At 43.4% G+C, this 13,350-nt stretch overlaps 1 protein-coding gene and 1 long non-coding RNA gene across 2 annotated transcripts in view; both read right to left on the bottom strand.

The window, feature by feature from the left end:
* LOC311015917 (uncharacterized protein) overlaps nt 1–13,350 on the bottom strand; it is a 546,979-nt gene that overhangs the window by 489,950 nt on the left and 43,679 nt on the right. The window lies entirely within an intron of this gene.
* LOC311015934 lies at nt 6,354–12,502 on the bottom strand. Its single transcript, XR_014597418.1, has 3 exons — nt 12,310–12,502; nt 6,965–7,138; nt 6,354–6,664 (listed from the first exon to the last, which is right to left on the bottom strand). It is a non-coding gene; the product is annotated as an uncharacterized lncRNA (long non-coding RNA).

The following is a 13,350-nucleotide window of genomic DNA, read 5'->3' as shown; positions in this document are numbered from 1 at the left end:
GATCGGGTTTTTCAATGGCGGAGGGAGCGAGGACATGGCGATGGGTCTCTGCCTGGATTAAACCACTCCCTTTAGGTGGAGCAGAACTTTCCTGGTTTTTACGCTTTAGGGTCAAACAGTCTGCGATGACATGTCCAGGGCGGTGACAATAAAAACACTCTACTTTCCTTCTTGGGACTGGAGTTTTTAACCGTCCACTGAGGCTCAGCCGATACAGCTTTGGATTTTTCACTGGCTGCAGTGGAAAATGTTTTGTGAATTAGCACATACTCATCGGCTAGAACCGCGGCGGAGGAGAGTGAGGTGACTTTTTGTTCATTTAAATACACCACAATGCGCTCAGGTAGACAGGTTTTAAACTCTTCCAACAGAAGGAGCTCACGTAAAGAATCAAATGTATCTGCTTGACAGGCCACGCACCACTTATCTAACAGAGTAGATTTTTCCCGAGCAAACTCAACATAAGTTTGGGAGGCTAGCTTCCTCTTTTGTCTAAACCTTTGGCGGTATGCCTCGGGAACCAGCTCATAGGCTTGCAAAATGGCAACTTTTACTCTTTCATAGTTTAGACTCTGTTCAAGGGGAAGTGCAGCCACAATCTCTTGAGCTTTACCCTGTAGTCTACATTGGATTAACAAAGTCCAAACGTCAGGCGGCCACCGCAACGCTTTAGCAATACGTTCGAAAGCTGCAAAGTATGAATCAACCTCTCTTTCCCGAAATGTTGGCACTAAGGATATGTGCTTAGTAATGTCAAAACTATCGGTGGAAGACCGGGGAGAAGATGGAGGCGCTGCTACACGATCAGCAGCTGTGACCTGAGCCTGAGATTGTAACTCCAGCTGACGCAACCGTATGGTTTTGTCAGCTTCAATCTCTAGTTTCCTAATTTCTAGTTGTCTGTCCTGAGCTTCCTTTCTTTCCTGGGCATCAATCTGTAGGCGGGTTAGGCGTACCTTTAGCCGCGCTGCATCGCGAGAGCTAGAACTACCACTGAGGGAAAGAGCATCGAAACGAGGAAGCGTGAACGGAGTTTTCACCCGCGCACCTTCTTCATCACCTTCTCCGGCCTCAGGAGTAGATGGCACTTTCCTCACCTTAAGGCTGCCCACATTGACTGATAGGGCGCCATCACCCAGCTCAGCTGACAGAGGCAACGCACCAGAGCGGTCGGGTAAGCTGATCACCTCCAGCCTCACCAGTTGATCCACCACCTGAGTTTTAAGCTCCTTCTTAACAATTTGTTTCGGGAGGTTGAGTTTATAATGATTCGCAATTTGCACCAAATCACATTTACGACATTTGTCAAGTTGATCAAGAGAGGGATCGACCACAAAACTCGCTAAGCTGAAACTGTATTTAGTCTCAGTCGCCATTGTTACCCACACACTATTTAATCCACTACCAATTTACCTTACCTGTTAATTAATTTAATTTTTGCTTTCAGGATTACTTTTGGATATCCCGGACGAGCCCCCACTTATGTTACGACCCCAGCTCGTTGGGGAAAGGGGAAATAACATAAATCACCGGATGGAATCGGTTTGGCAACAATTAAATAGTTTTATTAACAGGGAAGGTAAAAGGCAACACAATGAACTAAGGAAGGAGGAGGCTATTCCCAAACCAAAGGTACAAAAACTACAAAATTGAAATACAAAACAGGAATAGCACCCCTAAGTCCAACTTGGGAGAAACAGCGTTTTCACAATACTCAGATAAAGTGAATCACACACACACCACAAACGGAACCGCGCACGTTCCGGCTAACAAACAGGAGTTTACAGGAGTCCACAGAAACCACAAGGCATTAGGAACCAACAATGAGACACAGGGGGCCAACTGCTCACATTAAATCACAGCGGCCTCGAGTGACTCTCTGCTGCTGGCTTTTAAACCGGCAGGTAACGAGCTAAGGCTGGATGGGCCGGCGAACTGAAGCAGGGCGACCCAATCGCAGTGCAGGAGAGAGAAGGCAGACCCAGGCAGGCGAGCAGGCAGAGGAGAGACAGGAACCAGGGGCACCAATCAGGAGCGAGGGCTGGCACACTCCATCTGCATATTGGAGCGAGATGACAGACACCGGGGCAGGGCATAACAGCCATGGGCCGTGACACTTTTATATCATAGGTCGCCAATGTGTTACCTTTAATGAAAGTCAATCCAACTTCTTAACTGTTGTTCGTCTTTGGGACCACTCCTTTTCTCTTTTTTTATAAATGACCTCCCTAATATCTGTTCTGACTGTCGAACACAATTATATGCTGATGACGCAGTGCTATATACATCTAGTACTGATATGTCAGATATTGAAAGATCCCTTCAATCACACCTTACCCTTGTTCAGAAATGGCTTTTATGTAACAAACTAATTTTAAATAAAAATAAATCATGCAGTATGTTATTTGGTACCAGACAAGGCCTTGGTAACTCTGTTGATTTGACTTTATCATTTAATGAAGAATCACCACTGAAACAAGTAGTGAGGTTTAAATATCTTGGTGTTTGGCTCGACCCAACTCTTTCATTTAAGCAGCATATTGAGACGATTTCTAAAAAACTCAGCTGTAATCTTGCTATTCTTTACCGTCATATAAACTGTTTCACCTTTCAGATGAGAAAAATAATTGTTTCTCAACTATTACTTCCTATATTGGATTATGCTGATATTGTATATCAGAATACATTTGAGGTACATCTTAAATCCCTCAATGTAATTTATAATAGTCTTTGCAGATTTATTTTAAGGTGTCCATATCTAACTCACCACTGTTCTATGTACCAAATACTAAACTGGTTATCTCCCCATGCTCGAAGATGCTACCACTGGTTCCAGTTCATCTTTAAATGCATCCATTTCAACTACCCTTCTTATTTAAAACAATCCCTGTTACCATACACACCCTCATACCCACTAAGACATATTCAGCGACCTTTTTTCTTTATCCCAAGAACCAACAAAGAAATTGGGAGACGTTCATTTAAATTTAAAGCTCCTTCTGACTGGAACACTCTGCCTAGTTCCATAAGAACTATTAGCTCATTTCGTCTATTTAAAAATACACTTTTGCCCTTCCTTGTGGAACCGTACCTGCTACTAGTGTTAGAATCTTCGAGCTCCTCCTATCATATGTGTGTGATTATCTGACATGGCTATTGTGTATGCATGGCCATTGTACTTTTGTGTTATTGTGATGCATAGTGCAACAGTCTTGTATTATATTGTGTCACAATGCCATGAAAAGATTTGTCATGCAGTAGTGTTGACCGTCTGCATTGGTGTGTGTTGTGTGGTTGTATATGTCAAGTCAATTGGCAATTGTTATAATTGCAGCAGGTGGGGATGGAGGGGTTTTGGGATTGGTGTCTGGATAGGTGGGTTGATGAGAGCCTCTATGTTTCTATGTATTTATGTATGTTATGTCTGTTGTTGTAACAATGTCTTGTCTTGTATTATTGTATGTTGGACCCCCTTGAAAACGAGATGACTGTTCATCTCAAGGGGTTATCCATAAATAAACTTCATACTATATACTTATAATAACTTCCTTATTACACAGAGCTTTTGTCTTTTTATTATTTCAGGCATTTGATTTGAATCCACACATTCTCTCATCTTGATCTTAATCAATTTCTTTTTGGAGAATATTATGCGTTACTCACTGCGTCTAGGCCGAGGTGAAGCTGACGATAAAATAGTGGCAAAACACCTCCGACCTTTATTTGCGTCTGCAGTGTCGGAGTTGCCCAGAGCCGAGATGCAGCCAGCGGACGCTTCTCTTCTTCCAAGCCTGTTGGTGACGCCGGATTCAATTCAACGGAGGTTCACTGCAGCAAAGTCACCATTTATACCCAGACACGTTCACATGCATCATGCAGCCGTCTTCATCAGCTGGTCTGTGTATCTCTGGACACGAAGACGAGTCCTTGGGAACACAACATTCAGCAGGCCTCCTGTACAAGTTGTACCAAGTTCAACTGATGCAGGTATTAGAAATAATAACACAATAGAGTGATAATAATGGGACTAATCTCCACATTCAATATACTATAGTATCGGACTGTACTCGGGGAAATGAAACAAACATCAGCCCTGTTTTCATTTTCATGACGAGGCATCTTTCAGATCGTCACACTGGTTTTAAAATATAGTTTAATTAAACTTTTGCTAAAATATCAGTTCAAAAACAAGTTATTCTCTTTTAAATGCAATTTTATTTATTGTTCCATATCATAACAAAAGTTATGTCAGGACATGTTTTCACATACAGCAGGACTAGAACACCCTCATGATGTTCAAAGTCCCAACATCACCCAAGAGCAAGCGTTATAAAGCGTTGATGAATGGAAAATCACAGCTGCAGCATCATCATAGTTTATAATTCCTTAGTGAATTTAGCAGGAGCATTTTCTCCAACAATGAAGAAACAGTTTAATATGTGTTTTATTTGTAATATGTTAAATACATTATGTTTTCTATTCTAATCTGTGTGTGCTCTGTGTTTCATGTTGATGGTTTTCACTGGACAGCAACTATTTGCTCCAGTCACTAATGCATGTTCCTCAACACGACAAGGTTCAGTCTAAAGACAAAGCCATCCCGATATACTCCATTCATTTAAGTACATTTACACAAGCATTAATACATTTACAACAAGTACAAGGAGGAATGAACCTGACTGATTAAAAACTGCAATGTTTTCATTCACATCTTTGCATTGACTCTGAATGTAATCACACCGCTTTGTGTTTGTTGTGAACAGTTTCAGAGACGCAGAGACACTGATGATCCAGACCAGACTGTAAACCCAGGATAAAGAGGTTCAGTGAATGTGGTGTTGAAGGTGTGGAGGTGGATCAGTTTGTTAGAGGAGACTCTGTAGAAGGTCAAAGTGCCAGCAGGACAGTCCAAGTACACTGCTACCACACCAGAGGAGGAGGAGGAGGAGGAGGAGGAGGATGAGGAGGAGGAGGAGGAGGAGGAGGAGGAGGAGGAGGGGGAGGAGATGTATGTTTCTTTGTTTTTGTGATAGACATAGTAACGACCATCATAACAACACAGACTCCAGGACTGATCATTCCTTCCAAACAGACTGTCCTCTCCTCTCCTCTTGATTCCTCTGTAACTCACTGATATATGAACCCCTCCTCTCCACTTGACCTCCCAGTAACAGCGACCAGTCAGACCGTCTCTACACAGCAGCTGAGGATATGAGACAAATCTGTCTGGATGATCTGGATATGACTGGTCGTCTGACACATATGTCACCTTCCTGTTGGTGTCGTCCAGTTTGAGTTTTCTGCTGACTGTGTTTGTGTCCAGTTCCAGTTCACAGACATCTGATGGAGAGAACAAACACAATGCAGCTAAAGGTTATTGTTGGAGACAGTTGGGTGTTTTTTGTTTGTGTTTTGAAAGCTTAATAAATATACTTTGGGTATTAGTATATGACATCACAAGGGGGCGGTAACTTGATGGTGATGGGTCACGTCATACATTTCATTGATAAATAGGACACCGGTGTGTAGTGGTGTGTGTTTTGTTGGATCACAGAGAAAACACAGTGTTGGGGAACTAGCAGGAGCAGATTCAGTTATTAATAGATAATTATTAATATCAATACTCAGTCTCAATATAAAGGAGTTTGTACTCAAATGCCAATAATTAATAACTATTAGAATATGAGTACAAACAGTTGAAGGATTTGTGAATTCTTCACAGAGAAGAGGTTGATATCATTCATTCTTATACAACATTAATAAACACAGCAGTATGTTCATAAGGGGTTTATTAACAATAAACAAAGAAACATACACTAAGTCCAAGTGGCCTATCTAACGAAATACTATACAAGTGTGTGTGTGTGTGTGTGTGTGTGTGTGTGTGTGTGTGTGTGTGTGTGTGTGTGTGTGTGTGTGTGTGTCGACCAGTCAGCCATGTGGAGTGTGGTTCCTCCACATAGTCTGGTCTGGTCTCTGGACTAATGTGGGCTACTATCTAGACCTCTGGGGACCACAGACAGTCTCTGGTTCCTCCACATAGTCTGGTCTCTGGACTAATGTGAGCTACTATCTGGACCTCTGGGGGACCACAGACAGTCTCTGGTTCCTCCACATAGTCTGGTCTGGTGTCTGGACTAATGTGAGCTACTATTGTAGACCTCTAGGGGACCACACAGTCTCTGGTTCCTCCACATAGTCTGGTCTGGTGTCTGGACTAATGTGAGCTACTATTGTAGACCTCTAGGGGACCACAGACCCAGGAGACAACATCTGGTTCCTCCATTTAGGATTCAGGGACGTCAGGACGACAGGAGGATGATCTCAAAGCTAAGACGCTTTAGAGACACAGAGGAATTTATCTCTTGAGTTGAAATATTTAAACTCACACAAACACGTCTCCGTTGCCGTCCGGCAGGAATTGCCGTCCGTTTGTGTCTCTGCGTTGACTTTGTGTGTAATTGAGTGTGAAAATGTGGCGTTTGGTGTGAACACAACACGACATCTTTACAGCCACGAAGAAACAAACGCTGCATCCTGATAGAAACGTGATCATCGGATTTCAGTCATGAACACGTTCAAATCTGGAGCAGCTGAGTTACTGAAGACATACTCACACTTCCTCAGACCAGGTCTCAGTCTCTGCTGTCCCCCATGGTCCACCCTGCAGGAAGACATTCAAACACCTCAATCAGGTCCACCATTAAACATGAACCCCAGTTCCTCAGTCAGAGACGGAGACACAGTCTGGAGCTGTTGTCCATCTGTCCTCACCTGAGAGTCCAGTCTGATGTCTGTCCATCTGTCCTCACCTGAGTGTCCAGTCTGATGTCTGTCCATCTGTCCTCACCTGAGAGTCCAGTCTGATGTCTGTCCATCTGTCCTCACCTGAGTGTCCAGTCTGATGTCTTTCCATCTGTCCTCACCTGAGTGTCCAGTCTGATGTCTGTCCATCAGTCCTCACCTGAGAGTGTCCAGTCTCCAGTGTGGACCCTCCAGTCCAGCAGACAGCAGCTTGACTCCTGAGTCTCCTGGATGATTGTAGCTCAGGTCCAGCTGTCTCAGATAGGAGGGGTTGGAGTCCAGAGCTGAGGCCAGAGAAGAACAGCCGTCCTCTGTGATCAGACAACCTGACAGACTGAAGACACACACTTCTGTCACTTCTGGGGACATTACATAGACTTATGTCCATTTGTCCACTTTTTAAAATGAGAGAAAGTGATATTTGTCTTTTGCTGTGTTGATGTTGTACTGGGTGGGATAAGCGTGGCTGAGTGATGGACAGAGATGGACAGTGGAGGAAGTTAAAAGAAAGACAAGAGACAAGCTGAAATGATTGAGAGAGAAATTGAAGCGTTAGAAAAGAGAAGAAACAACAGTTGAAACAGTCTATGTGGTCTGTCTTCAGACCTGGGGCCTCATGTATCAATGTTGCGTACGCACAAAAACGTGGCGTACGTAATTTTCCAAACCAACGTTCAGATGTATCAAAAGTGAAATGAGCGTGGAAATGTGCGGTGTCCCACGGCAGCTTCATGGCTGGCGTACGCACGTTTCTACAGCTATTGTTCCTTTGGCGACGCTCTGAGGTGATGCTGGGAAACTGTTAATTATGTGAAAACAATTAGTCCTCAGAGTAATGTGCACATCAGAGACACATTAATGGACAATTAACACGCGTGTTTGCAATCATATGGATGAATATAAAAGCATGCACAAAGTGATGAAAAATGGCATTAACAATGGCAGCCTTGGCCTTGTTAGAAGACATCGCAAACGGTAACATCAGACGTGAGAGGGTGTTTAGAGAACGGGAGGATGTTAGCAAATGACGACAACTGGCTCATGAGTCGTTTAAGGTTGCCGAGGCCAGTGTTACTGGAGCTGTGCGCAGAGCTGCGGCCGGCCCTAGAAAGAAACACAGCCAGGAGCCAGGGGTTGTCCGTGCCCACACAGGTGCTGACCACTCTGGGGTTTCTGGCAACAGGAGCCTTCCAGAGGGAACTGGCCGATCGGTCAGGAGTGTGCCAGTCCACTCTGAGCCGAGCCATGCAGCTGTGTGGAACGGGATCATAAGAATGTCATCCAGGTACATCAAATTCCCATACAATGCTGTTGAACAGGCCAACATTAAAGCGCAATTTGCAGCAAGAGCCGGTTTCCCTAATGTAATCGGAGCTATTGACTGCACACATGTTGCTATAAAAGCGCCATCACAGGATGAATTTGTTTTTGTCAACAGGAAACATTTTCATTCAATAAATGTTCAAATAATATGTGATGCGCAAATGCAGCTCACCAACATCGTGGCAAGGTGGCCTGGTTCAACGCATGACTCGTTCATTCTTACTAATAGCATGGTTGGTAACAGGCTGGAGGCTGGCACGGTGCGCGATGGGTGGCTTCTCGGTGAGTAAATGTATCCGTTTAATTGCGCCCCGAATGTAAACCAGCACGATGCCCATTTGGGCACGTGCATTCAAATATGTGCATTTGTTTTTCCCTGGTGAAAATAGAGCTGCAGAGCTATCTAACAAGCCCTTTATTGTCTCCTTGTGTTCAGTATTTGTGTCGATAAATGCGTGCGTAAAGTTGGAAATGTCACACTGCAGTAGCCACGGCGCACTTCTGCAGTCATTAATATATATAATAATATAATATATTATATATTAATATCCTCCTGTCCCCCCGCCCGTTGCGGTCACGCTTCGGCGGTGGGCCGAAATCCTCCGCTTCACCTCCACCTTCACGTCGGACCATTTCTTTTTTATTTCAGGGAGTGTGCGCTGCTCCGACCCCACATCGTTCACTGCCTCACACACGCTCCCACTCACATTTCTTTTTTTGTGTGTTAATGCCTGATGAGAGGCTACCAAATAATACTGGTCTTCGAGTCTCGACTTCGTTTAAGAGCGTTTCGAGCTCAGACTCGGTGAAGTTGCGCTTCTTCCCTTTTTCATTTTGTAGATCTGATGGTGCAGAGAGGGGAATCCCCGGTGCAGGCCCTATTTAAAATCATTTGCATATTTAAATGAGGGCGTGGACAGGGAGGAGTTTAGCACTTCCACATGTGCGCTTAATTCCACGTTGATTGGGATGTACAAAGGAAAAGTGCTTGGATCCATGTGTACGCACACTTTGATACATCTGATTTTTTTTGTGCGTAGGACAGTTTCTGGATTCTAGCGTACGCCATTTTTCAGTAGGAAATCCACGCAATTCTTAGTACATGAGGCCCCTGGTGTGCCAACAAAGATCTCATGTACTAAGAATTGCGTGGATTTCCTACTGAAAAATGGCGTACGCTAGAATCCAGAAACTGTCCTACGCACAAAAAAAATCAGATGTATCAAAGTGTGCGTACACATGGATCCAAGCACTTTTCCTTTGTACATCCCAATCAACGTGGAATTAAGCGCACATGTGGAAGTGCTAAACTCCTCCCTGTCCACGCCCTCATTTAAATATGCAAATGAATTTAAATAGGGCCTGCACCGGGGATTCCCCTCTCTGCACCATCAGATCTACAAAAGGAAAAAGGGAAGAAGCGCAACTTCACCGAGTCTGAGCTCGAAACGCTCTTAAACGAAGTCGAGACTCGAAGACCAGTATTATTTGGTAGCCTCTCATCAGGCATTAACACACAAAAAAAGAAATGTGAGTGGGAGCGTGTGTGAGGCAGTGAACGATGTGGGGTCGGAGCAGCGCACACTCCCTGAAATAAAAAAGAAATGGTCCGACGTGAAGGTGGAGGTGAAGCGGAGGATTTCGGCCCACCGCCGAAGCGTGACCGCAACGGGCGGGGGGACAGGAGGATATTAATATATAATATATTATATTATTATATATATTAATGACTGCAGAAGTGCGCCGTGGCTACTGCAGTGTGACATTTCCAACTTTACGCACGCATTTATCGACACAAATACTGAACACAAGGAGACAATAAAGGGCTTGTTAGATAGCTCTGCAGCTCTATTTTCACCAGGGAAAAACAAATGCACATATTTGAATGCACGTGCCCAAATGGGCATCGTGCTGGTTTACATTCGGGGCGCAATTAAACGGATACATTTACTCACCGAGAAGCCACCCATCGCGCACCGTGCCAGCCTCCAGCCTGTTACCAACCATGCTATTAGTAAGAATGAACGAGTCATGCGTTGAACCAGGCCACCTTGCCACGATGTTGGTGAGCTGCATTTGCGCATCACATATTATTTGAACATTTATTGAATGAAAATGTTTCCTGTTGACAAAAACAAATTCATCCTGTGATGGCGCTTTTATAGCAACATGTGTGCAGTCAATAGCTCCGATTACATTAGGGAAACCGGCTCTTGCTGCAAATTGCGCTTTAATGTTGGCCTGTTCAACAGCATTGTATGGGAATTTGATGTACCTGGATGACATTCTTATGATCCCGTTCCACACAGCTGCATGGCTCGGCTCAGAGTGGACTGGCACACTCCTGACCGATCGGCCAGTTCCCTCTGGAAGGCTCCTGTTGCCAGAAACCCCAGAGTGGTCAGCACCTGTGTGGGCACGGACAACCCCTGGCTCCTGGCTGTGTTTCTTTCTAGGGCCGGCCGCAGCTCTGCGCACAGCTCCAGTAACACTGGCCTCGGCAACCTTAAACGACTCATGAGCCAGTTGTCGTCATTTGCTAACATCCTCCCGTTCTCTAAACACCCTCTCACGTCTGATGTTACCGTTTGCGATGTCTTCTAACAAGGCCAAGGCTGCCATTGTTAATGCCATTTTTCATCACTTTGTGCATGCTTTTATATTCATCCATATGATTGCAAACACGCGTGTTAATTGTCCATTAATGTGTCTCTGATGTGCACATTACTCTGAGGACTAATTGTTTTCACATAATTAACAGTTTCCCAGCATCACCTCAGAGCGTCGCCAAAGGAACAATAGCTGTAGAAACGTGCGTACGCCAGCCATGAAGCTGCCGTGGGACACCGCACATTTCCACGCTCATTTCACTTTTGATACATCTGAACGTTGGTTTGGAAAATTACGTACGCCACGTTTTTGTGCGTACGCAACATTGATACATGAGGCCCCTGGCCTTTCAAAACGAGTAAAAAAAGAATTAAAATAGTTGGGCAGATCATCCTCATCCACTCCACTGATGCGGATAGGTTGCTTGGCCTCACATGCGTGGTTAGTAGATACCATAGTTTTAATTCCCTGCCAGGCTGCTCTAATGTTAGTGGTAATTTGCATTTCCATTTTGTTCTTATAACTCATTTTAGCCTTGACTATTGCACTCTTTACTTCTCTGGAGACGGCCTTCTTCTCAAACAGATCACCTGTGTAAAATATTTTTTTCTTTTTGTTGATAACTATTTTTAGATCTTTAGTTACCCAAGTTTTATTATTTGGAAAAGTAATAATCTTTTTGTTTGGGAAAACAGAGTCCACGCAGAAAGAAATATAGGATGAAACTGTGTTAGAGAGTTCATCAACATTGTCACAAGTGTCAAAAAAGCAGTCCCAGTTGGTGCATTCAAAACATGCTTGGAGAGCTGGGACGCTGTCATCTCACCAGGCTTTTACCTCCTTTCTCTCTACACTCGATGCGTCTGAAGGAGGGTATGTAGGTTGGCATTAGGTACTTTAATTAAAACTGTCAGCAGCATCAAAATGTCTGGATGGTTCATGTTCAGTTGTCAGAGTTGATATTCCAATCAGGCATCAACCTCTGGTTCAGAAAAGTGAAGTCAAGCCTGAAGGTCCTTAAAGCTGCATTCTCTCTGCTGGCCACTAGGGGGTGTTTTCATGTATAATATGTCTTCATTGCATCTGCATAGCTTTGAGTCTGCATGTGGGTCCTCCCTGCTGCTTCAGCCACCGTGACAAGAATATTAGTTCATTTCATATAAAACTCAATAAACTCAACTGTATAGAAAGTGGTTCAAACTGGCTCCACCTTGACAGCAGAGACAGTCTGGTGTTGTAGTTCAGGCTCACATGTTCATGGAGTGACGTTCACAAACGTAGACTGACGTTTGCAACAGCATTTATAAACACCAGGTGGATTTATAAAACTATTAAAACATCGAACAGCGAGGAAAAGATAAACAAGATGTTTGGTTTTGACAAAAGTTTTGTTTTGTTCTTTTGCTGGCAAGTCGTTAGCAGCAGAAACAGTATTTCATCAGCCATGTAAACAGATTAGTAGTAAACGTGTCTTTTTAGGAATACGTGAATATAAATAACTGAATATTTGGTGCATGTAAACGCATCATTGAAAGCTTCATAGGTAAACTTCTCAAAGTAGTTGAATCTGACCTGAGAGTTTCCAGTCGACAGTGTGGACTCTCCAGGCCAGCAGACAGCAGCTTCACTCCTGAATCCTGCAGGTCGTTGTTACTCAGGTCCAGGTCTCTTAGACTGGAGGACTGGGAGCTGAGAACTGAGGACAGACCTTCACAGCTTCTCCCTGAGAGGTTACAGCCACTGAGTCTGAAGAGGAATCAGAAATTAGTGATGAAACAATTACAAACAACTGTTCATCACCTCAGGTTCTAACTGACATTTTTGTCATAATTAAGTTATTCACATATTCTTATTCTATGACAACTTAGTAACATTATGTGAGGTGTTTTATTTAGGAAACTAAAATGTTCTATTTCCAAAGTCAAACCACCTTGGTTCTCTAAGGTTCTACTTGTGAGCCAATCAGCAGGTCAAATGCACACAGGAAGACCAATCAGGTTCTGCTTCTTTGTCATGTTGCTGTGGTTGCTCAGTTGCAGCAGCAACAAGGAGCAGAGGAAATGTCACGTCAACGTGACGCTTAGAAGAAACCTCAAGATCAAGCCTTGTGAAAGACATCAGGACAAACACCAGACTAGTTCAGTCTTGCTAATAGGTTTATTTTCATTGTTAGCTACCATGCTAGCCAGCTAACACTGGGTTCCTATGATTAGTATGGCAACATTAGGAATATATAGGAAGCTAGCATTATCTGACTAGCATTAGCATATGAAGCTAGGTAGAGGTGTAACGATTCATTCGATTAATCGATGAATCGATTGTCAGTCCTATCGATTAAACTAAATCGATCTGCTAAAATAAATAAATAGAATTAATCGTTTTGGCTTCACCAATAATAGATATTATGCGTTTAATCGTATTAATCGTGATTCTTAATTATGATTAATGTTTTAATAAGTTTAAGACACTCTCTACCCTGCCAGCATGTAGTCTATTGAAAAATGTAAAAAAAAATAACTGAGCATTACATTTTTGTATTCAGCATAAAATATTATGCAGGACTACTTTTTCATAGAATAAATATATTAAATAAGTAATTCTGTGGTCTGTTTA

This window comes from Eutrigla gurnardus, assembly GCF_963514095.1.
Source record: "Eutrigla gurnardus genome assembly, chromosome: 7".
NCBI classification, from domain to species: Eukaryota; Metazoa; Chordata; class Actinopteri; order Perciformes; family Triglidae; genus Eutrigla; species Eutrigla gurnardus.
The sequence above is the reverse complement of the archived record's forward strand: the minus strand, read 5'-3'. Positions and strand labels throughout refer to the sequence as shown.